This window comes from Mus pahari, chromosome 19 (genome assembly GCF_900095145.1).
Source record: "Mus pahari chromosome 19, PAHARI_EIJ_v1.1, whole genome shotgun sequence".
Taxonomy (NCBI): domain Eukaryota; kingdom Metazoa; phylum Chordata; class Mammalia; order Rodentia; family Muridae; genus Mus; species Mus pahari.
Genome location: NC_034608.1, coordinates 28628724 through 28654579, shown reverse-complemented (window position 1 = coordinate 28654579; position 25856 = coordinate 28628724). Strand labels below are relative to the sequence as shown.

Here is a 25856-nt window from a genome sequence, read left to right as displayed (position 1 = left end):
GATAGAACTGGAAATCACCCCTGTTAACTGAAATGAACCAGACTCAAGAAGACAAATGTGTCTTATATGTACACGTGATCTCAGTCAGAAAAGTAGAAAAGAGACAATTTGGGGGAGATGCAGGAGGTGCCAGACACATTACTACATGTCTGCATGAAAATTTCATAGTGAAATCTATTATTCATATAGAATATATATGTGAATAAAATCATGGAAAGGTCAAATATCTGTTTTTTTTAATGCCTGCACCCCATTATTATGATTAAAACAAATAATATACTCAGGTCTAATTTCACCAAAAGAAAAAAATTGCCATGAACATAGCTAGGCCCTTCAGTGCCAGCGCAGCACAGCTTTAAATCAGCAGTGCCCTTTCTTGGGTGGTTGACAGTTATGTCCCCTTCCCTTTTAATGGCTTCCCCACATTCACAATGCTACAGTTCCTCGTTGCTTTATTCCTGCCATTTCTTCTGATTCCATACCTGGGTACATAGCGAGAGGCTGTGCTTCCTCGGCTCCCTGGCCTCTGCACGAGGAAGAAAGCCTGAAAAGGGTCAGGGCTGCAATAGCCCCGGGGCCATGCAGTAGGCTGTGCCCAGGTACCTGGGGTCTGAGCTCCTTTGAGGGTTGCAGGGAATGGGGAAGAGAGGTTCTGGTTCCTTGGGAGGCTTTCTGTGGGGACAGCAGGGAATCAGTGGGAAAAAGAAAAACCGGGTGAAAGAAAAGAAACATTTCTCAAGAAATGATGGCTCTTTTTCTGTACCTGAAGGAGTGGACCTTAGGACACCCACACACCCACATGACATGGAGTCCAGGGACAGCCGTTGGCTGGAGTTATCACAGACCAGGTCACCTGAACAAAGGAAAGGGGGACCAGGCGCTTCCTATTCCCTCTGAATTATAAATGTGAGCCTTGGTGGTTAATCAAATCAGCATTAATCATTAAAGACCATTATTCAAGATGAGACTTAAAAAAAAAAAAAGAATCTATGCTAACTTACTCTCCTAATCCACTTACACAATCCACAAGTGTTAGGCTCATAGGGAGACCCCAAGGATACCCTACACAAATCCCTAAACACCTCAAACAACCCTTGTGCACCCCACCCCGAGCCCATCCACCCCATCAGCTTTCACAGTGAACACTGTGACCTCTGGTGAACAAAGAGACGATTCCCTACTGTTTTAATGAGGGAGGGGGCACAAGTCCATGACTACGCAGAGATGGTGTCCCTTCCTTACTGGGATGCCCCTGTGCTTCCAAACAGGAACACTTTAGCTTACTACAAAACAGGCTTCAAAAGGAAATTCGTGAGCTATCCAAACTTGCATGCTCCTGTTGGGGGTTGGAACCTAAAGAGCCTGAGCCACCCCTCCCTTCTCCCTGCACACTCCAGTAATCTACTGACCTCAAACCAGGGATCCTGGAGACCAGAGCAAACCTGTGAGACATATTTAGGGCAGATGCCAAAAGAAGCAATTTGACAGCTGAGAATTAGGAGAGCTTGGTGAAAGGGCTCAGTATTTGGGACCCAGGGATTATTTGAAGTTGGAATGGGTCAGAACAAAAGAATTTCCTGGAGCAAGTGTTCTGAATAATCTGGTGACTACAAAAGAATGGGAGGAGCTTACAGGGGAGGGAGGACCCGCCTGGAAGGTTAACTCAGAGTGGCTGGTGCACAGGCAGAGGACAGCTCAGTGGACAAAGTACTTGCAGCACAACATTACTGTAAATCCAGGCAGACTGTGATGAAATGATTCAATGGTTAGAACTCTCGCCTCTCCCACAGTGACCCACACTCTGGTTTCTTCGTTCAGGTTGGGTGGCTAACAATCACCTACTTTAGCTCACCTGGGGAGCCTCTGGCCTCGTTTGCACACACCCATACACACATACCTCATAAAAAGAAATTTAAAATCTTTAAAAAATCAAGGAAGTGTGAGGGCCACTGAAATCCTAACACCTGGGAGATCAAGATGGGGATCCCTGGGTGACATTGACTGGCTAGACGAGATAGAATCGGTGAACTCTGGGTCCAGGGAGAGAGTTCACCTCAGTACCTAAAGTGGAGAGCAATGGATACCAACCGTGGGCATCCCTGCACAGGCTCACATACACACACAAGCACATGCATACTTGCACGTATACTCTCATGTGTGCACACACACAAGATGTGTGTGCTAAAAAGAATGATGTAAGAAGGGGAAAGAAGTGAAATGTGGTTAAAGGGAATAGAGAGAAGGCAAGGGAAGGAGAGGATGCTGCCAGCCACAGAGCATCATCAGGGACTGTGCATTTCCTAGTTAACACAGGGGCGCATACTTCAGCCCTGCCACATTTGTTTCAGGATAGCTAGACATCTCTCTTCCTCACAGTCCTAGTGTCTTGACTTTTTCTTGCCATTGTATCTGTTTGTTGGTCCAAATCCTGTCCTCAGATCTCCATAAATAGCCCCAGGTTGTGCCATCTGGTGAGTGCAGAGTCTGTTCCTGGTGTGTGTGTGTTCTCATCCCTGTTACACTGCTTTAGTTAGAATAAAACTCTGCATGATCAGAGATCTCTCTGAATGGCAAGTGCACATCCTACCCCAGTCCACTGAGTGTTGGTTTCACATAAGTGTTAAACTTTACTTCTGTGTGAGCCTGTTGTGACAGCAGACTCATGGGCAGCCTGCAGGTACCAATTTCCCAAGTGTTAAACATAATGGAATAACAGGCCAGAAAGTCAGCTGCCAGGAGGGAGTCACACCAGAGACACATGCTGCCAGGGCATCATACAGGTCGCAGCAAGCGATGCTCTGTCCTTGGCACACCTGCCAAGATAGAACGCTGGAAAGTCAAGGAGAAAGCTAAGAATATCTTCTAAAGAAGGCAGGCATGTTAGTACTGCTGTGGTGCCTACACCCCTGACAGGCAAGAGCTCGCTTTCACAGAAACGAGCTTGCAATGATACACGTGAAATGGTTCCTTAAAGGGGGATCTATAGGGAATTATAAGCATGGTATTCTGTGATTGATTAAGGAAATACTTGCAAGCTAGAGATCAGGGTACCTGATGAGCAAAGTGTGTGCTTACCCAACACAACGCACCCTGAACAAAAGAAAGCTGGGAGACAGACACTGGGAAAATTTTACGGAAGAGTAACGTAATTAAATTTCACATTGAAGCTGACTCTAAACTTGACCTGTGTCTTGTCAATTAAACTTGAATATCTTTTGAAACGCCCCGTTTGCTAAGGATGAAAACACGTTTTCCTTTAAGTAAGGGAGGGTTTTTAGTGACATAATTCCAAGTCCTTGTTTGCACATGCTAACTGTGAAAAGCTGCGTTTGCAGAAGTTTGTCTTGGAAAGCTGTGTTGCTTGCTGAAAGCCATGAGCCACTTTGTCAAAGGCAGTGGGGTTGTAGGCACCAGCCTCTTGGTAATTATCTTGCCATCTGTGGCCTCACAGGGGTTGGTGATTTCATCCAAATTCAACAACTTGACCTTATTTGTCAGCAAGCGGACAAGAACAGGGTTTGCTGAAAGTAAGATTCAAGCCCCGAGATTTGTCAGCACTTCAGAGCTCAAACTCTGGCATTTCTCAGCTTCTCCTGGGGATGGAAGAAAGATGCTAGAGGGGGCGTTGACAGCAGACTCTGGGGCTTAGTGACCACTAGAGGCAGAAGTAAAACAGAATAGCCACAGCTTATCCAACATATCCATTAATGAGATGCTTTCACCAAAGTTCAAACACAGTAGGTGGAGTGAGAAACTGGAACTAATATGCAAATTATATTATGAGATTATTATTAATATGTGAATTGTATTTTGAGGTGACTGGCATGCAAATCTTATTGCAAAGTTATCAAATCCATTCTTTCCAACTTCATAAAAACTGCTATCCTGAACACAGCAATCCTCTGGCTGCATCTGAATATTGCCCTCTCTCCCCACCTCAAATCCAATATGAATAGGAAGCATCGCTCACATGCTCTCTGGAAACTTCCTGCTTTAAGTCACATGGGGACATACCTTAAGCTAGCTGTTTTTTGAAGGTTTTTTTTTTGTTTGTTTGTTTGTTTGTGTTTTGAAATGTACTTATTTACCAAAAAAAAAAAAAATCAAATTTGGTGAATTAACAAGTCCTGTGATGGGTCCCTCAGACAACAGCAGGTTTTTTGCAGACTCGGCATCTGCGGAGAAGCTCCTGGGATCCAAATCCCAAAGCTGGCGACATATGCTTCCAAAGAAAAGAAAGAAGTATCTGCCCTGTGACTAGGAACCTAAAAGGGCAGGGACAGCTGCCACTGCCATCGGAGGGTGGTCACCCATGTCTGCACTTTTGAGAGCAGCAATCTGTAATTAATTCTGTACTCACCAGCTGGCCTCTGCAGTCCCCTCCCCAGCCCCCTCTTGGAGATCTAGTGTGGAGAGACAAGGGGGCTCATCTGTTGCCAGGCTTATGAAAAGAAATGGCATTGTTTGCTCAGGCAAGACACCCAGAAAGTGTGCGGAAGAGTAACGTAATTAAATTTCTCAATAATGTAAGTTTAGGTACAATGCATTTGATCCAAGAGTCCTAAGTACACAGGCTTTATTTTTAGGATTATCGTTAAAACTGCCTTACTAAGTTAATCATCTGATGTGCACATGACCCAGCTCCACAGCTGTGTGCTCCATAGGTGTTCCTCAAGCCCACCCAGGATGAAGACAAGGTTGCAGAATTGGTGCTAATGTCTCCTACGGGTGCTTCTATTTCCTGTGATTTTGTTTGCTAAAATTTTTGGTGATGTCCAAGATGGTATAGTTGGCATAACTGGATTTGGGGGCTTGTTTCAAGAGTATAGAACTAGCTGAGCAGAGAAGTCACCACACTATGGGTTCCTGGCTTCTGGTGAGATCCAGAAATCCCAGTCAGAGCACAGTGACTCATGAATGTTCATGTATATTCCCTGACTAATTGACTGATTGACTGACTGACTAATTTACATGCCCAGAAGCCATGATTTGGACAAGAAGCTGCCCAAAAGCTGTAGGGCAGTCATTGGGACATAGCTGGAGTCCAGAGCCTGGTGGCTGGATCTGCATCTTAGATCACAATCGAATAGAGTGTCAAACCATGGATGCTCATGTGACAGGAAGGAAAGGAAATTATGATTACCTGCATCAAAGGAAATTGTGAGCATGGTTATGAGGTGCAGGGTCAGAGGACAGGGAGAATGGGCCTCACCATTCTTCAGTCCACTTCCACTTGACAGGAGAAACACCTACACCAAGTCAAAAATGTGTTCAGAGCTCATCCATCCAAGGAACTTGCTGCCACCCTGCTGTGGTGTGGAGGTGACACTGGGCTGACACAGCAGAACAGAGAGGAGATTCTAGCCTCCATTGGTGAGTCAGGAAACTCAAAGCAAGAATTGAGTTTGCTTACAGACCTCCATCTACTTCTCAGTGCGTTGGCTAAAGCTTTTGTTCAAGTTCACACACATTCTTCCACTCTTAACCCTCTGTTCCATGAAAAGCACCCTGGCCACCCTCTGCCAGACAGGACCACTCTAACCACCAAAGTCTCCTCTGCCCCTAGAACATTGTACATGCATCCTAGATTCATTTCACTAAGTAGCTTCTATGTGTCATTTCCGAACTGAACTGGTCAGGGGCTTTATGTGATGTGGGATTGAATCCTGTTTTCCACTCTAAAATTTCTGTGCAGAAGCCTACAACTCATCCTTACTTGGAGGCGGGGACACTGCAGCTGTTTTATTTAAGGTGTGATTATTAATGAGGTCTAGATCCAGCAAGGCTGTCTCCATTATGGTAGGGAGATGTATCCAGCAAGGATAGAATGTAAGGATGAAGACTGAGTTCTACAAGTCAACGATGCCAAGATAATTCGCTGATCTCAAGGAACCAGAACTTAGCTGGATGGACTCTTGTCTCTATTTTCAGTAGAAGGCAAGAGTGCCCACACCCTCAGCTTAGCTGTAACATCCAGAGCTGTGATATCACACATGTGGATTGTTGAAGCCTCTCAGGCTGTAGAGCTCTGTAACAGTGTCCCAAGGAAATGCGGGGTCACAAAACCTAGACTCTGGCATCTCTGGGAATTATGCCACTTGCAAACTGGATGCTTCTCTAAACTACACTTTAACATCCACATGTGGGCAGGCAGCAGACACTAAGTGAAGGGCATTTACATGATCATTTCTTCATTAATTCAGGAAGTGAGGGTGAGCAGGCGTGTTGGAGCTACGTGTTGATGTAGGATGTTGTAACACCATTCACAGGAGTCTGTGCTTTCTGAAAAGGGAGTGACTCGGGGACATACAACGTGCTCACCCAGTCCTGGCCTGCATCACAGCCTCTTAAAAATCTCCCCATTCTAGCTAGGTATGGTGGTGCACTCCTTTAATCCCAGCATTTGAGAAGCAGGGGCAGGTGATCTCTGTGAGTTCGAGGCCAGCCTGGTCTACACAGTGAGTTCCAGGACAGCCAGAGTTACATAGTGAGACCCTATCTCCAAGGAAAAAGAAAATGGTTGCCCATTCTAGAATATCAGGAGATTGTTAAAATACTGACCGTGCTTAGATCTAACTCTTCACTTCAACTTGCTTTTATATTTGGAAAGTAATTAATAACTACCTACTACAGTAGGAACAATCTCATGAGAAGAAAGATCGGGAAAATTCAAAGTAAAAAAGATTCTTTGTCTTTAGTGAATGTTTACACAGATCTAAGTAAATCTGAGGCCTTTTGTAATGAAATAAATGCAAATTTAGAACAAAGTATAAAATATGCATAATAATAGGAACATCTCTGAGATGTGCAAAGTTCACATTTATTTTCCTAATTATTTTCACATTTAAATTCAACCCAGAGAAAGGAAAAGCCATTGTATTTACAAAACAGATCATTAGCTATAATTACATTTTTAAGGAAAGCGAGTTAGGTTCCACATGCCAGGTCCAAGGGCGCATTGTCAGGCACGCAGAGGGCAATTCTCAGTGAGAGTGCTGCTGTCTCCTTGCCAGCTGCACAGAGGGTGAGGGGGAGAAGTATTAAATAGCAAGCAGACACCTAAGATGTTTGTATCACAGGCAATTGTGTCAGCAGCCGAAGGGATCAAGAAACAAGACTTGTGTAGCAGAGAACTGCATTGCAAATAGAAACTGGTAGATAATTAAAAGAAGTTGAAATCCAATTTAAAAGTTCCAATCATTTGCTCTGCTTGTCTCCCAACATAAATTTACAAAAAGAAATGTCAATAAAGTACTGAGTCTTATAGAGTCTCCACGTACCCACCATACAAATGAGCTATGTCCTTCCTTTCGGTGTCTCTCAGAAACCACTTCCCCTGCTCTGGTCTCAAAAGTCTCCCTTCTGTGTCTCTGACATTGGTGTCCTGTCCTCTGCACGCTCACCCATCGGCTGGACCCCAACGGCCTTACTGTTTCACTGGGAAGGGATCTGTTCCTTCCCAGTTAGACTGAGATACAGAGGACCAATCAACACATGTCTATCTCTTGGCATGATTGCTCTCTGGATACTTTTAACAGGAAGGAGGAAGTGGAAAACAGAGGAAGCCAAATAAGGAACTGGGGAGAAAGAGAGAGAAAAAGAAGAGGAGAGCAGAGAGGGAGGTTGGAAGAAAGGAGAAAATACAGAAAAATGTATGTGTTACATCGAAAACATAACCAAGGCGGGCTCCCAACTGGCTGTCAGCAGAGGGCAGAGAGTAAGTCATCTGCTGCAGATCACCACTGGGTGAGAGAAACCAGCACATGAACACAGTAGGTGGTCCCAAACGACCACTGCCATGGCCTTGCCCCTGATAGTGAATGCAGGCTTTCTCCTTCATGAATGGGAGGCAATTTCTCTTCTATGCTTTCAAATTATATGTAACCGTACTGCAGAGAGTTAAACGTTTATTGATTTAAATATACCCAAGACAGAAGAGAACTTAAATCTCCATCATTGTTAAATGAATTGTGAAAACGTTTCAGATTGTCAATGGATTTTACTAGCTAATTTTCTCCCTGACAAATACCAATTGTGATCAATATGCCCTAATTTTCTAATTCAGAAAGAAAAATAAATCTACTTTTTCCCTCAAAATGAGTTGGTTTTATTTATTTTTTGACAAGTTCTTAAAATATAAGAAACTCCAGGTTCACAATGGAGACCTTAAAAATAATCTCTAAAATCCAAATAAGGAAGGGCACAATTCCTTTACATTTTGTCCTGGAATTTAAAAGAGATTTCTTCCATATAAAGTGACCTACACTGAGAGGGTGATTGCCACTCATACACGTACCTGGGAAACCATGACGTGTGTCGACACATCACATGCATCATTTGACTCTCACCACAGCTGAAGCAGCTCAGACTGATCTCCAGACACCAGACCATCTTCACACACTAGTAAACGACTTGTTCAGGCCACACTCAAAGCAGAAGTGGACCAAACTAGGCTACAATAAGGCAAATCCAGAGAGTAAATCCTGGAGACTATTTTTAAGTGTTTTATGAGGGTTTTCTACATGGCTACTGCATTGACATCATTTCTATGCCTCCCCCTTCTCCACTAATTCTTCTCTGTCTGCCCAACACGGTCTCAAGTGCATAACCTGCTCTTCATTGTTGAACCTATTTGTATGACTAATATGATATATATGTAGGTATGTATAACCTACTGAGTCTGCTTACATGTATGTACATGTGTTTCGACACTGACCACCTGAGATCAATTCACCTCTAAGGAGCGTCCCTGAAGAAGCCATTCTCCCTCTCAGCAACCAGTGATAGCCAATAGCCCTTCATCTAGGGGTGAAGCCCGATGAGAGTTCCCTCGTCTGCAAGGGCATGTCAAACAGGGTCACTGCTCAGGTCTTGTTTGGGTGACTATATTCACCTTTCGTGAGTATTTAGTTAGTGACAAGCACTGGGAGGGAGAGTCAGGTGGATGCCAGGAGCTCACAGGGCTAAACTGCTTGTCCTGGCTCAGTGGGAGATCCTGTCCCAAGGAGACAAGGCAGAGGATAATGCAGAAGGTGCAGAAGTTCTCCTCTGAAGCCCTGTGCGCACACGACTTGGTGCCTCGGGTTTTCAGTTTTTTATACAATGACTGTTTCTTCTTTTAAGGCAAACAGAAGCCAGACCCCGGGTTCCCCAGTGCTTTTCTTCTGGACCCTAGAGAGCCCTACTGTTCTGTACCATCCGTTCTTAAGACGGACTTTGTGAACTCTGACGGCAGTGCTTAGACTTGGCTGTGTGTGGCTTCCCCTGAAATGTGTGTTCTACATGTTGTTTCTCTTAGCCTCTTTCCCCCTTTTATGTTGCTCAGATTTAGATGTGAGGTATACTTGAGCAACTCATGTGCGTATGCATTCAGTTTTAGAATTGTAGAGAACAACTGAAAAATATAATCAACATGGAAGACAAGACACATCCATAAAGTGACCAGAGAGGGAGAAGAGAAAGAGGCAGAAGCGAGGAGTGTGAGCTCATGTGTGTGTGTGTGTGTGTGTGTGTGTGTGTGTATGTGTGTGTATGTGTATGTATGTATGTGTGTGTGCGTGTGCATATGCATGTGTGTGTGCATGTGTGTATGTATGTGTGCATGTGTGTATGTGTGTATATATGTATGTGTATGTGTGCGTGCGTGTGTGTATGTATGTGTGTGTGCGTGTGCGTATGCGTGTGCATAAGCGTGTGTATGTATGTGTATGTATGTATGCGTGTATGTATGTATGTGTGTGTATATGTGTGTATGTGTGCGTGCATGTGTGTATGTATGTGTGTATGTGTGTATGTGTGCATGTGCATGTGTGTGTGTATGTGTGTGTATGTGCATGTGCGTGCGTGTGTGTGTGTGTGTGTGTGTGTGTGTGTGTGTGTGTGTAGACAGATGCAGAGGGGCAGGGAGGGGAGGAGAGATTTCTACACCTCAGAGAAGTTGCCCTTCTCTTACGCTTTTACGGAGCAGGTTCGCCCCACAGAGTGCTGGCTTCTCCACACCACCAGTGCTTGCTCCAAATTGCTGCTGGCCTCTGCCTGGCTGACTAAGCTAGCCTGTGCTCACCTGTATAGAATCTGGGCTTCCAGCTTCTGTCAGAATGACAGTGGGGGACAGGGACTTAAGACATCCATTGCCTCAGTTTCCTGGAATTATGAGCATATCTAAACAGGAGGAGGTTCTACTCTGTTTTCTTTGCTTTCTGTTTGAAACACTTCCCTCCCATTGTTGTTCCCCAAATGCTTGAAGCTAGGAGATCTCTCTCTCTCTCTCTCTCTCTCTCTCTTTCTCTCTCTCTCTCTCTCTCTCTCTCATTTCAAGGCACATTACAAATTGTGTATATATTCCTTGCCCCTTTCCCTAACAGAGATTTTTAATTCTAGAGGATAATAGCTGAATTCTAGAATTAAGACAATTAAATGCACTGCCCTCCAGGTCTGCTTCCAGGTCGTCATATTGAGCATCAGCATGGTAGCCTCTGCCCCACACCAGTGAAGTAACAAAGCCCCGAAGGAGCTGTGACCTCAAGGGTTACCCTAGCCTGTGGCTTTGGCAAAGCTCCTTTCTGAGTCTGCGCTCACTTTTCCCTTTGTTTGACTTTATCCCTTTCACAAGCAGCAATTATCTGCGTGGAAGGCAGGGATGACTGTATAAGCCACATAGCACATGTAAGTGGAAGCTGTAATTTAGGAGTAAGACATGCTTCTCTGTTCACGGAGGAAAATGCTGTGAGCAGAGCAGTTGAAAGATCCTGGGATTTCCCTGTTGAAGACCTGGAACTGTTCCCATCTCCTGAGGATGGGATATGTACTGAGATGCCATCTAAATTCAGAATCTCAGACATCCAGGGAAGAATCTTTCCTTTTGGTTGGTTCCTTGAGGACACTCTACACAGAGCATATGATCGTTTTTTTCTCTTTATTTGGAATTCTTAAGGTAAAATTTACATTGACTGATGAGCTACGAAAAACACACTTTAATATAATCTTCTGAACCCAACTCTACCCAACCCACTCGTCCAACATCAAGTCCATCGTAAGCATGAAACAAGACATGACCCTTTCTCTACATGAAAGATACCTTCTTTCCACACCTCTCCGATATAAACCTTTCCAGGGAAAAACCTCAACACTTCTGATTGGGGCTTTAACAATCCTAGTATATTTTCACTGAATATATTCCATTTTGAAACATCATTAATTTTTTGTTATTCTCCAAGACAAATGTATATGTGTAAATATTGACGCATCAGCGGGGCTGTGAGGCACTGACCCCTGATGTCTATGGACTGTCTGTGTGGTCTGTATGTGTTAAGCTCTGTGGCTCACTGTGCTGAGTGTACATCAAAAGTTAATGTCGAGTCCACGAGTTCTCTCATCAAGATGGGTCTTTGACATTTTACACTTGTACTATTAGTATTTTTGAAAGCATCAGCTGCAGGTGACAAGTCTTCCTGATAAATTACCTCCATTGGCCCAAAACTTCAACTTTTTCAGTGTTAACTCATTTAGCATGTTCATTTCTAGGGTGCTCTCCCTGGCTGGGTACATTCCGTGTAGAATTTTTTATACCTCTCTACCAAGAAGCAAAGGCAGACCTGGGAAGAGAAACATGATGCATACCATATCACAGACACAGCCCTCAATGTCCAGAAGCAGTAAAAGAGAAATATCTTCTGGCATATGCCCAAGAACAGAATCATTCAGACACAAATGACCCACATCCCATGCAACAGTCCTCTACAGCTTCCGTTATGAGCACTGTATCACCACACTGGAAAAAAATAAACCACAATGTTCAGAGGTGGCAGGTGGTGCTCATAAAATTCTATCTCAGTATATCCTGATATAACTCCATCCCAATGCTGCTGGGATTCACTCACAGAGTATTTATCTTCCGTATGGCTTTCTAGTTTTCATTAAAGATGTCCGAGAGCATCCGTGGGTAAAGACACCTGCTACTAAGCCTGACCATGTGTGTGTGTGGTCCCTGGAACCCGCACGGTGGAGGGAGAAAAGCAATTCCCAAATAATTGTCCTCTGACTTCTAGACGTGTACCATGACACACACACACACACACACACACACACACACACACCTTAAAATAATAAATTTTCAAAAATAACTAAGGTTAAGCATAAGGAATAGTTGTGACAATCCTTCTGCAACCCACGAACATTTCAGGTTTCAAACTATGCTTCATCTTGTAGGGAGTAAATTCTCTAGTGGGCACTGGATGTGGGGATCATTTTCAGCCAAACACTATAGACTCCTGGAGGCTGTCAGATCAGTTTCACTCAAACCATGTTGCTACCACATCATGGGAATGTTGTGTGACAAACCAGAATCTTGCCACCCCTGTGTACACACACAGAGAACATGTGCACCCTGCCATGTGCACAGCACTGAATGTATAGATATCCGGAGTATAAAAAGTATAGATACCCTCAGCCCAGCAGCCCTGCAGCACTATGTGCCCCCCCCCTTTGGTTCATCCATCCTTTGCATTATTGTGCTTTGTATTATTGCACTAAGCACACTACTGTGATAGCTCAACTGTCTTTCTGTAAGCTTAGTCACTGGAATACTTGGCCCTACTTAATGGCAGTGGCTAGGGAGGATTAGGAGGTTCAGCTAGGCTAGAAAACCACTGGGGATGGAGGTTTCGTGCTGGATGATCTTCAAAGTTTCAAAGCCTCTTGCAATTCGCAGTTCTCCATCTCTGCTTTCAGCTTTTCAGTTCCAGATATGAGCCCTCAACTGATAGTTTCCAGGTACACCTGCCACATTCGCCACCTGCCACGGAGCCATCCACACCACGTGAACCTTAAATCTGTGGACCCATAATACAAATAAACTTGGCTCTATAAGTTTCTTTAGTCATGGTTTTATCACAGCGATGGAAGGATAGCTAACGCATTTTCATCCTGTCATCTTCATGGTTGCAGTTTTTCCCTGGGTCGTGCGCTGTGTTCTTCTTGGTGTGTAGATGGGTCTTTATTTCAAACTCTCTTCATTCTTCATGATTTGGTCTCTGCTGTGCTTCCCCTGAAGTGACCATATTTCTTTGTCCTCCCAAGTGTGTTTTAATGGTGTTGATCTTTGGGATCTCAAGAGTGATGCTGGCCTGTTGATATTTTGCTCTGGAACTAACCAGCTTGACTTAGTCTCTTCTTACCCAGCATCTTCTGTACTTGGATGTTAACCACAGTTAATAAGGTCAATTTTAACATTCTGGAACATTTTCCAAATATCTTGTTAAAAGCTGACTGAACGCCAACCCATGAAATTGTGCTATTGAAACAGGAGGTGGCAGGGTAGACCCCCTTGGGTACGAATGCAAGCGCCATGCCCTGAATCACTAGTGTCATTCAGAACAAAACATGTGCTTGGCTTGGAAGTGATAGCAGTTGAAAACTGTGGAGAACTTAGAAAGGCACTAGAGGGAGTCTGAGTATGATGTTTCCAGAAAGAGGAAATGGGAAAGCCACTGACTTAGAAAACATAGAGACATATCTTTTTTGGGTTTTGTTTTTTGTTGTTGTTGTTGTTTTTTGTTTTTTTTTGTTTTTGTTTTTTATTTTTTTTATTTTTTTTTGGTTTAAGCTAGTACACCTGTGATGGTCTCCGCCTGAAATGAGTCAGTCTGCAAAGACTGAAAATGTTGGCTAATTTCTCAGATACCTAAGTCTCAGGATAATGAAAATGTGTCCCAAGGTATGCATAAAAGCAGGGGACTCAAGGCTCAAACAAGTGTGTAAGATTACTGTCCAGAAACAACTCCACAGAAGTAGGTGTTGGTTAGTTACCCAACAGATAATACAAGAGTCAGCATAACACAGTTCAAAGATCTTAAATATAGCATAAACTTGCAATTAAAAAAAAAAAAGAAAAGAAAAACAATGTATGAAAAGAAGAGAATGTCAACTGTGGGGAGCGGGTGTGGCCGTGTAGCAGCCAAGATGGTGCCCTGGCTCATTGCCAAGCCCCATGATCCCTGCTTGTTTACCAAGAACCTGATCATGTGCACCTGAATGATCATGAGCTGCCCACCTGATGCATAGCATCATACAGCATGATATTGAGTCACTGGCCTATCAACACGCACCCTGTCTGCTCACATGGCTTGTGTACAGAGCGTGCTGAATGCTGATTGGATGGTGAAGAGTGATGAGAGATGAGTGCAAAAGGGTGGAGGCAGATAAATTGGGCAATTCCCCAGAATAAAGAATAAAGCTGAAGCAGAAGCAGAATAAAGTGGAAGCTGAGGAAGCTGTGGAAGCTGCAGAAGCTGCTTGAACCCTGCCTTGGCGTAAGTGACATCTTTTCCCCACCTCTGCTGGCTGGAGCCTGGGGGTTCCCGACATCTGTTGGCCCATGCGGGGAACTCTGAAAAGAGCAGCTGAATCAAGAAGCAAGAGCTACAGGTGAGTTCCGTGGTAGAGAGTAGTAATCTAGCGCTAGGAGGAGGTTCCCAGCACAGGGACGAAGTTAAGCTCCCGGGGGTTACAGGACAGAGTTAGGTTCCCGGCAAGGGACGAAGTTAAAAGTGAAGAAAGCAGGAGGGGATTGCTTCAAATATGAAAGTAAGAGCGGTGTTGGTGCAGCTGCTAGCAATTTGGAATTTAATTAAATCTTTCCTGGTGGACAAAAGTGGAAAGTATGCTGCCGAGTTAGAAAAGTTTTCCTGTGGCCAGGCTGGGCATTTTAAAAGAGATTGCCGCAATTGCCTGTGGCCAACTACTGCAACTCCCATGAGACATCCAAAATTATGTCCACAGTGTCATAAAGGCTCATGCAGCAGAAGTAGAAAAAGGCAAACGAGAAGCCAGAAAAAAAGAAAAGAGGCTAAAGAACAAGAGAGTGAGGAGGGAAGTTCAGATGAATCATCTGACAGTGGAGATGAAGTGACTAGCATGATATCTAAGTTGAGTTTTAGGCGAGGAAGGCCGCCTGAACCCTCGGCACCTCCCTTGCCCTCACCTCCTCTCTATAAAGGGGAAAGAGGAAGTGAAGGAAAGAGCAGCCACCATGCTTCGGTATGGCAAAATCTGCCTCGCGAAGTTGGTGCCTTCCCAGTGTTTCAAGATCAGCAAGGGCAATGAAGAGTCAGTAACTACCTATGGCCCCCAAGCTGCCTTCACTGTGACATCTATCTATTTATCTATCTATCACCTTTGCTGCATGTCACTTCCTCTGCTTTCAAGGAGAATATTCCAGACAGTGTTACTTTCCAGTGTAACCATAAGCCTGCTTAGCTTGGGGTAAGACTTAGTAGAAAATGGTGCTTCAATAAACTGTTGTTGTGGGACCCAGACTCATGTTTGAGCCAGCTGCCCTCATTCCCACTTTAATCAAAGCAGCTGGCTCAGCTCCCTTGTTAACTCTCAGCTGAAAACTGGAATCTTATTAGTAAATCAGAGTGGATTTGCTCCAAGAGCAGATAGATATTCTGGAGCATTTAGTCTTTGTGTCATGTGTAAGCCATATGTCAGGAATTTGTGTAACCTCTGTGTAGTGTCAGAATTTTTCTCATGCAGCTAATTTGTTCTGAGAACTTGGATCCATGCTATTAGGAAGTTGGAGTCGTGATTTCGATAGAAAGATGAATGAATTTCGGGCATCCATTGTTGCAGTGAATAAGACCCATGTGGAGATTGCCACCGCTGAGCAGTGGTTGAAGATGATCCAGGGGACCTTCAGTTTCCTCAAGGATTGGGAAAGGGATGACCTTCTGGGGATTTTGGCTGTGTGCTGTATGTGTTGGTATGCTGTGGTGGATGATACACATGTGCAGACAGGTACAGGCTGATAGACAGTTGTTGATTCAAGCTATGGCGGCTCTATGGTGGCTATAGAGTCAGGTAATTTGCCTTATGTTTGGCTCAGTAGACTGGATTGTTAATCTATGATGGGTAAGACTTTCACATGTGCATACCAACCTAAGACAGGTTGGTGAAAGTGAGTTCACCATGCCTATGACGGGTAAGGATGTAACATGAATGAGGGCAACCTAAGACAGATGTGATCCCAGAGCAATTTTAATTAAACAAAAAGGGGTGGGAAGCAGGTGGGGCTGCGTGGTAGCCAAGATGGTGCCCTGGCTCACTGCCAAGCCCCGTGATCCCTGCTTGTTTACCAAGAACCTGATCATGCACACCTGAGTGATCATGCACTGCCCGCCTGATGCATAGTGTCATACAGCATGATATTGTGTCACTGGCCTATCAATGCGCACCCTGTCTGTGTGCATGGCTCAGGTACAGAGCGTGCTGAATGCTGATTGGATGATGAAGAGTGATGAGAGATAAGTGCAAGAGGGTGGAGGCGGATAAATTGGGCGATCCCCCAGAATAAAGGAAGGAATAAAGCTGAAGCTGAAGCACAATAAAGCGGAAGCTGAGGAAGCTGCGGAAACTGCTTGAACCCTGCCTTGGCGTACGTGTTGTCTTTTCCCCACCTCTGCTGGCTGGAGGCTGGGGGGTCACAACAGTCAACAAAGAAAAATAATTTATAAGAGAAAAACAGAATATAATACCTTAAAAATAAAGAATCTAATACCTTAATAAAATATCACAAGAAGGGTTTAGCACAGATAAATCAAGCAAGAAAAAAATTAACTCATTCCATCTAAATTGAGTTAGAACAGCAAAAACAAGCACAAAAGTGAGAGGCACGTAGGGTCACTTATGACCCCACTGGACAGAGGGTAAATAGACGTGTGCCGTGGGCATCTCAGAGTTTCCCAGTTAGAAAAACTGAGAGATGGCAGAGTGATGAGATCGTGGCTACCAGTGACCCAGATCCAAGGAGCTGCACATTCAGATTCGAGAAACTTGGCAGACCCAGCGCACAATTCACAACAAAGAGAGAATCTGGAGAGCAGTGAGGAGAGGTGGCCTGCTCCGAAGATGGGGACTCCACAAGATCCTCGAAGGACTTAGCACAATCCGAGCCAGTCATAGGAGAGGGGAATAATTACATCCAAAACTCTGAATGAAAAATAGCCTGACGATCAACAGTATGGCAAACAGTATGGCCTCCCAAATGAAATAAAGACATCCCTGATAGAAAACCTCAGGGAGTTTGTCACCCCTAAGCTGTCGTACCAGAGATGCTATTGGATAAAATGGTTACCGAAATCATCCACTATGTAGATTACATGGACTGATGGTCATCTATCTTTAAATCCAGTAGTACAGGTTGTTTGTATGTTTTTGTTTTTTTTTTGTTTGTTTTTTTGTTTTTTTAATGAAATTGGGTACATCAAAGTTTGGTATATATATAGTACAGTGATGACTTCTTGGTTAATGGTTCCTGTGACTAGAATGAAGAGTTGCTCTTTATCCCTTCCGATTCGTGTTAGTTTGAAGTCTATTCTGTCAAGTATTGGGATAGCGATGCCTGCCTGCTGCTTCCTGGCCCCATTTGACTGGAGTCCTTCTGCTAACCCCTTTATGCTAACACAGTACCCTTAGAGCAGTGTTTCTTGTAGACAACAGATAGGTGGATTCCATTTCTTGATCCTGTCAGTCAGCTTGTGTCATTACTTCGTTCCAATTCTGTGTAAATCATGACTTCATTATAATTTACACAATTATAATATTTAAAAAGAAACATTTTAAAATAGTTAATAGTATACAGTTCATACAATCAAAGATTTCTGCTCAGGCACAAATAGGACATTGGCCATACTTCCAAGGCTTGGGAGACATCAAGCAGAAGGGGTGGGAAGAGTGCAGGAAGCAGAGCAGGGGTGTGGGGAGGGGAACGTGGAATACTGACTTCCGCTGTGATATGGGTGGTGGACTCTTGAGGCCACAGTAGCTCTGCTTTCTCCAAATTGGGCATCAACCCTGTGCTGAGGAAGAAGGAAAGGCTCTTGAGACCACACTCTCCTGTAAAACGCTATGCACAACCAATGGCTGACAAGGGGAGGGAGATATGTTTTCCTCACTGATAAAAGTGAACTTGCTACTGTTAATGAGTCCCTGTCCCAAGCTCCCGTAAGGAAACTTGGTGAACTTAGTGTGTCTCACTCACACATACACACAGGTTGGAAAGCAGGAGGACTAGCTGGGATGAGGGAGGGGAGGAGGGACAAGAAGGCGATCCGATCCGTGAGATGAGGAGGGGTAAGGGGCAAGTGGAGGGTGAATATTACCAAAAAATATAACAGTACATGTATGAAAATATTACAAAAGAGCCTACTGTTAAAGACAGTCTATGTTCCTGGATTGGGAGGATCTCTGACATGTCCACGCTATTCAGTGAGACCCCCACAGGCAGCACAATCCCACTCGGAACACCAGAGGTGTTGTAGAAACAGAAAAGGGTGCTCTAGAGTTTATGTGGAATCCCAAAATGATCATTAAAGCAAAGAACAAAGCTAAAATGCTACAGACTTCACACATCCCGATTAGATGGGGCATTAAAAGCTACAGGCATTGGAGCATTGGGGCGGGGCAGAAGCATGTAGTGAGCAGACTAGGGAACTCAGAGAGATGCTTGTATATGTTCAAGGTTAGCTGATCAGCAGTAATAATCCCCCAATCAACAAAACTCCCTCAGGAATGCGCCAGACATAAGAATTTCAGATATGCATTAGCCTAGATCCCCGATTTTAGTTCTGAGGGAGGCATAACCTGAGGTTGTTCAGGGGCATCTCATCGTGGTCACAAGGCGTTCACTTTCAACTCATCTCTCCATCCTGTTTGCAACAAGCAGAGGGGAGCTGACCACTGACTGGGGACCGTAGCAAAAGAAATGGGTGTTTTGTCTCCAGCAGCTTCCTGGATAAATGTCACTTCACAAGTGCCCTCTGGAGAGTGGGTGGCATCTCTAGTTATTTCTCTTGCTTTCTCCTGACATGATAGGTGACTGTGACGTGACCGCTTGGCTTCTGAGAGCCTCCCAGGCTATTCGCGTCCTATCTGATTTTACAGTTTCCACTCACGATTCTATAATTATCTCTCCTAACGTTTCAAAACCCTCAACGCAAACTGAGATGGGAAACCACTTTCCCTAATATTCTTGCTACATACCTGTCACCACTAAGTCCCTATTATTATTTTTGTTTTTGTTTTTGTTTTTGTTTTTGTTTTTGTTTTTCGAGACAGGGTTTCTCTGTGTAGCCCTGGCTGTCCTGGAACTCACTCTGTAGACCTGGCTGGCCTCAAATTCAGAAATCTGCCTGCCTCTGCCTCCCAAGTGCTGGGATTAAAGGTGTGCGCCATCACCACCCGGCTCTAAGTCCCTATTATTAAATAGACTTACGCCTGTTACAGTACTTCTTTTTCATTTAGCCATCTTAACTATTTAGAAGATAGCTCACTTTGTAAATCCCCGGACTTTTGCAGAATGGATGAAACATTCAGATAAAAACAGGGGGAGGGGTGCGCAGATAATAAGTTGTCTTGTTCATGACAGCTGTACAAAAATTAAGGCCTCTGGATCTTTGGATGGGTGAGAGCCCTGAATATTTTGCTCCACTAAATCTTGCATTTAACCCTACAAAGTCCTGTACCTGTCCTGCTGGGCTGACAAGGACTAAGAAGTTTGTCCTGGGTTTCTGTCCTTTCAGAGACCTGCATCTCAAGCCTTTCCCTACGCAGGTTTGTCTCCCTACAGATTATGTTACACAGTGGCTCCTTTTTTTTTTTTTCATATTGTATTGTTTATTTTATTTAGTTACATTTTAAATGTTATCCCCCTCCCCAGTCTCCCTTCCACACATGCCTATCCACTCCCCCACCTGCCCATCCACTCCCATATCAGCATCCCAGCTTTCCCCTACTCTGGGTCATCTAGCTTCCGCAGGACCAAGGGGTTCCCCTCCCATTGATGCCAGATAAGGCCATCCTCTGCTACATATGCAGCTGGAGTCATGGGTCTCTCATGTGTACTCTTTGGTTGGTGGTTTGCTCCCTGGGAGCTCTGGGGATCTGGTTGGTTAATATTGTTCTTCCTATGGAGTTGCAAACCCCTTCAGCTCTGTCAGTTCTTCCCCTAACTCTTCCATTGGGGCCCTGCACTCAGTCTGATGTTTGGATGCAAGCATCCGCATCTGTATTGGTAAGACTCTAGCAGAGCCTCTGAGGGGACCGCTCTACCAGGATCCTGTCAGCAAGTGCTTCTTAGCATCCACAATAGTGTCTGCATTTGGTGTCTACAGATGGGATGGGTCCCTGGGTGGGGCAGTCTCTGGTGGCCTTCAGTCTCTGCTCCACTCTTGGTCCCTGCATTTCCTTTTGACAGGAGGAACACCCTCCTCAGAAATACCCGGTGACACTTGCCTGCCTGGGACCATTGCTAAAACTGACACTGAGACAAGTCCAGGTAGCCTCCCTGTCAGAGGTCATCCACTGCCTCCTGGAGAAGATGCAGATCTTAGTTAACTCCAGACCCTATTAGATGCTTCTGCACAGTGCAATGACTACACGAGTCTTTCTTTCTTGGGCTGTATTTCTTTTATCTTGCACTAAGTTTCAAGTCACCAAAGTGAGTTTCTCTTTACTAAATAAAAAAGATAAAAAGGAATATTAATAGACGTTTTAAAGCAGGATTCAGGAGCCCAGAGGGCTACCTCTACCCAAGGATTCCCAGTCACACAGCACTGGGCTGCTAATAACTGAGAATCTAAATTGGAAAGGCCAAGTGAGAACTTCTTAGTATTCTTACAGGAATGATTGAATGTTTCAGAGGTGCCCACTAAAGGCACAGAGAGCCAGGGTCTGCAACCTTCAGATTCATTTCAAAACAGGAGCCAATTCTGATAATAAAAATGAAATTAAAGTGCTTCTGATATATTTTTTCTAGAGAAATGAGAATGACTTCACGGTTGATTTTTATGTATAATAATTCAATTTAGCATATTAAAACTTGAACTTTAAACTCCTGATACATGCCTCCAAGCGCATTTCTTAAAAAGATTTATTTGTATGTGTGTGTTTATACTATGTGTATCTGATGGTTACAATTTCCAGATTCATTTTAGAACAGAAACTGATGAAATTAAAATGCTTTCAATATGCTATTTCTTAAAAAATGAAACAAAATAAAATAAAATAACTTCAAAGCAGAAATTTACACATCATAATTCGGTTTGAACTTTGAACTCATCCTGATGCATACCTCCAAGCATATGTTTTTCAAAGGTTTATTTTATTTATGTGTGTGCATTTGTACACTTGTGTGGGTGCCCTGGAAGGCCAGAGGGCATAAGATTCCCTGAAGCTGGAGTTATAGGTGGCTGTGATCCACCCCACATGGGTGCTGGTGTGCTGTGAGCTACCCTACATGGGTGCTGGTGTGGCTGTGAGTCACCCCACATGGGTGCTGGTGTGGCTGTGATCCACCCCACATGGGTGCTGGGTCCTTAACTCTGGTCCTCTGGAAGAGCAGCAAGTGCTCTGTGAACTGCTGAGCCATCACTCCAGTCCTTTAACTATATATTTTAACAACAAATGCTCACAATGATATTTATGTGGTATAAGCTAATTGTATTGAATTTCTTTCTATTGAATATAGTAATCATGGCTTTATGGTTAACCATTTATGGATAAATTATAAGACTTAAAATCTGAATAGTGGATATGGCATCAATATTTGGACATAGTATGCCTCGTATCTTTTTCCCCTTTCAATTCAGTCAATCTGTGGTTTACTTAAAATATATTTATTTTAATTTCATTTATGCCTGTATATAGGAATACATTGTGTGTGTGTGTGTGTGTGTGTGTGTGTGTGTGTGTGTGTACCCTTGGGGCCCAGAAGAGGATGTTGGAACCCTGGAATGCAGTGAACTACCAGTGTGGTTGCCTGGAACTGGACTTAGGTCCTCTGGAAGAACAGCTGGAGTTCTTAACCACTGAGACATCTCTCCAGCCCCATGACTGACTTCTTATATGTCCAGTTTGTTCTCTTCTTTCAACTCTCTGTCACTATCCAAGTAAATCTTCCTTAATGTAAATTATCCTGTAAAGGGGCTGGATAGCAATACTCCAGGCTCTTGGGTTATAGAGTCGGTATCCACACATTCTTTGGGCTATGTTTCCTTGCACTATGTAGACCTCAGAACAGGAACGTATGGTGGTGCTAGGGGTTTTGAACATGTGTTCAGCAGGATTCTGCTGCACACAGTTAGAACAGGCTCATACCCAGCCTGCGAGAGACTGAGTACCAGTGGAATAACCAATGCTAAGGTCTACATGGAGAACAGCCCTGTGGTGTCACAAAGCAAGGGCTATCGGTCAACAGAAGTAGAGGACCGGACAGGATGTAAGGAGAAGGGGTCTGGATGAGTGATACACTCTAGGCTCAGAGGGACCTGCAGTCTACACCGTGGGTAACAAGAAACTGCTGCATCCTTCAGCAAGTGGTCTCTTGGCCAAATTTGCATTTAAGACAAATCACTCTGGCAACAGTAAGCCTGACTCTGAGGGGAAGGGCAAAGCAGGAAGATGGATGAGGGCCTGGTTCCTGAGCCCTGGCAACATGATGAAGCCAGGATCGGGGCCGCCAGAGAAGGTCAGAGTAGGGGAAAGTAATCTGAGAAATATTCATGAGGTAAACGGAGGAGGCCCGATGACTGATGGGAAATATTCATGAGATAAACGGTGAGGACCCGATGACTGATGGGAAATAGTAAGTGGGGGAGGGGGACAGAGCCCAGGAATGAGAGAATGGTGGGCAACACAGGACAGCACCTGTTCTTCCTAGGAACCATGAGGGAACCTAGAGTCACAAGCAAGGAGCAGCTGGACTCCATATGAAATGTGTACAGTATTCTTTTCCGACTCAAGCTAGTGAGTGCTTCAGTTGCTTACCACGTATTCATTAGTTTTTCATCACTGTGACCACACCAGACAAGAACCAACTTAAGAGACAAGAGGTTTATCACTTGGACTCCCAGTTTGAAGAAACTCCGTCTGGCTGGGGATGGCACTGTAGTGTGTGATCCCTGGTTGTGCACACTAGGAAGCACTGGAGAGATAGACCAGGACACAGTTGCCTTTCTAAGTTTTCTAGTTTTCCTCAGCACCCAGCCTGTGTGATGGTGGTGCCGTCATGAAGGACGGGTCTTTGCCTTAAGATGGCTTCACCAACACATTTTTATGAGTTTCATAATCCAGGCAAGCTAACCATAAAATAGAACCACCAAAAGTCCACACCTGGTTGACAGGATACCAATGCCCAGGCATGTCAATTTTAAAGCCGCCACAGCACACTTCCAAAAACATGGACGGTGGGAAGGTAGGAAGTAAGATTCTTGTGGCCTCATGCTGTTCACAGAGCACTGTGGCTCTGTCCCTGAGTGTGTCTGTGGTAGACAGAAGCAAGGTGATTGGCCAATGAGTTCCTTCATTCTAAAAAGCACAGCCTCCATTCTGAGGGAGCAGCCTGGGAGACCAGGGAGACAAAGCAGCCTTGGGGACAGGACACATAGGAGACAATGTTCTGCCCATACCACTTGGCTCCTACAAGGGAGCCATGGAAAAGAAAGGTATTGAGAAAGGAAACAGAAAGTGATGTTCATGTCACATCTCACAACCCAACAGAGTGTCTCACTGTCCCTGGCAGAAGTCTACAAAGGGAGTGGGCATGGAATCTGGAGACTGGAATCGGGGAGCCTGAAATTAATGACCACCCTTGGTCTGCCTTGTGGGTCAAGTGCTGTGAAGACCAAGGAAGAAAGGCAAACCAGAATGAGAAGTCCCTGTGAAGAGCCCTTCAGCTCCTTTGGGGCAGTCCCTGTGGCTGCCTTCTCACCTTGTGTTTCTGCTGAAAACACTTTCACTATCTGGCATTTTTTGCTAACACACATGATCAAATTGTATGCTGGATTATGTCGACACCATGGCCTTGCCCTCTTGAAGTTCACATCAAGCACAATGGAAACTGTGAAGAAAAATGAGTCGTGCCAAATACAGACCAGAATGTATAAGAAGGAAGTGGCCAGGAGGGTGCCTTGGGACAGAGGAGGGGAGTGAGCAACATCCCATTTCACCCAAGCAGGATTCCTGCCCTGCCTCTATCTCTTCTGGGTCATGTCATTAAGCCCCTCCCATTCCCCACAGCTCTAGTGCTCCAGGCAGACAGCGTCAGTGGGACTCAGTACATCTGCACACATCTAGCTGGTAATTAAAAGCAAAACAAATAAATGAAACTGCCCAAGACCACTGAGTATTGGATGCTTCCTGGGTAGTAGTAGGAGCCTGAGACAACCACTCTCAGGATTCCTTTATACATACTGTCTGTCACTGGCTCAGAGTCCCTCCTGTGATGGCATCTACAAAGAACAGGTACCTGGGTGAGGTGCTCAGCAGAGCACAGACTCTAAAGGAAACACCAGTCTCCCTTCAGATAGCTGAAATCTGGTGCAATCTTTTCCTCACACATGTATCTGATCATTTTTGCACATTCACTCTCTGCAAGTATGTACAGATACACACACATATGCATGCATGCATGCACAAACCCATGTGCATATTTGAGTTCCATGTGAATTCTGTTCCTGGATGTGGCAGAATGCAGCAACTTCTCCTTCAGATGTGTTCCCATTTTTGTTTAGTCTCCTTTGAGACCATTCTTGCCCTGCCGATGGCCTGTGCCCCGCAGTGGGCTCCTGTTCCATAGACACTCCCTTTTATCTGTACAATACAGAATTGCCTGCAGATAATATTAACAACTTGGTGTCACAGGCCCTGGAGTGTCTGTCTTGGCACATTCCCAGACTGTGGGGAAAGGGTGTCTTTACAGAACAAAGTGCAAACACAAGACACTTCAGCTGTGTTAGTGTGCACAGAGCACACTGGCTCTTTCTGTCACAGCTGTCCCACTTCTCTCAGGACACAAATGAACTTGACCATTGCACTGGGCTCTCGAGATCACACTTTGATTAAAGTAACTATTCCTTTAGTAAACAAATACTACATTCTAAATGACGTTAATGGCATGGTGTGCGGTCAGTATTAATTCTTGCTACAGGGCACTGGCATGTATCCTGGCTGCCACAAAAGCCACCAAATATAAGTCTTGTGGACTCACATTGGTCTCCCCCTTCACTAACCATAGATATGTTAGAATTAACTGTCTATCACTCATACCTCCATCATATTAACAACTAAAACAGCTTTGACACACTTCAGAACACGCTTTACATATAGATGAGACAGACTGCCTTTGAATCCTTTAAATAAACCAAGAGCAAACTTGAAGCAACTCTGGCTCTGTGGGGAACCTGCAGAGGTCCCTCCTGAGCCTGGCTTGCATTCCAAGATCTCATGGGTGACTTTGCTGCCTACCCTAATTCTAAACTAAATGTTTCAGGACAGGCACCACAGGGTTTCAAGAGCATCACAGACCCTGGCAGTAATGTGGGACAACTGTCATCCTGGCAGCACACCAGAGACTTTCCATGACTCTCAAAGAAAGTCCTACTTAAAGCTTCTCAGAGACACATGACATGTGCGTGCGTGCCTGCGTGCGTGTGTGCACGTGCACACACACCACACACCTTGCACACACATGAGAGTAAAGACTGGTCCTTACACCCTCCCTCTTGAGGCGAGCTCAGAACAGCCAGGTCTTGTTTGACCTGGTTTTTTGATGGCTTCTGAAGTGATCAATAGTCCCTTTAGTGTTGAACACAAAGTCTTAACACACTGACCCCAAATCCATTCTGAGCCACAAGTGAGGTAAAGGCACAGATGGCTAGCGAGCTCTCTGGAAATCACTATTTCCTTTCAGAAGATGTTGAAGGTGTCCAAGAGACTAGTTAAAAGGAGGGCTTCTGCCTATCGAGGTGTTTAACTAAGAAAGGAAAGGCAGCCTTTGTGGTCCTGGGACACAGAGCTGC

At 44.6% G+C, this 25856-nt stretch overlaps 1 protein-coding gene across 1 annotated transcript in view; it reads right to left on the bottom strand.

Annotated features, from left to right (window-relative positions):
• The window catches only part of Myo16 (myosin XVI), a 490479-nt gene that overhangs the window by 463759 nt on the left and 864 nt on the right, over positions 1-25856 (bottom strand). The window lies entirely within an intron of this gene.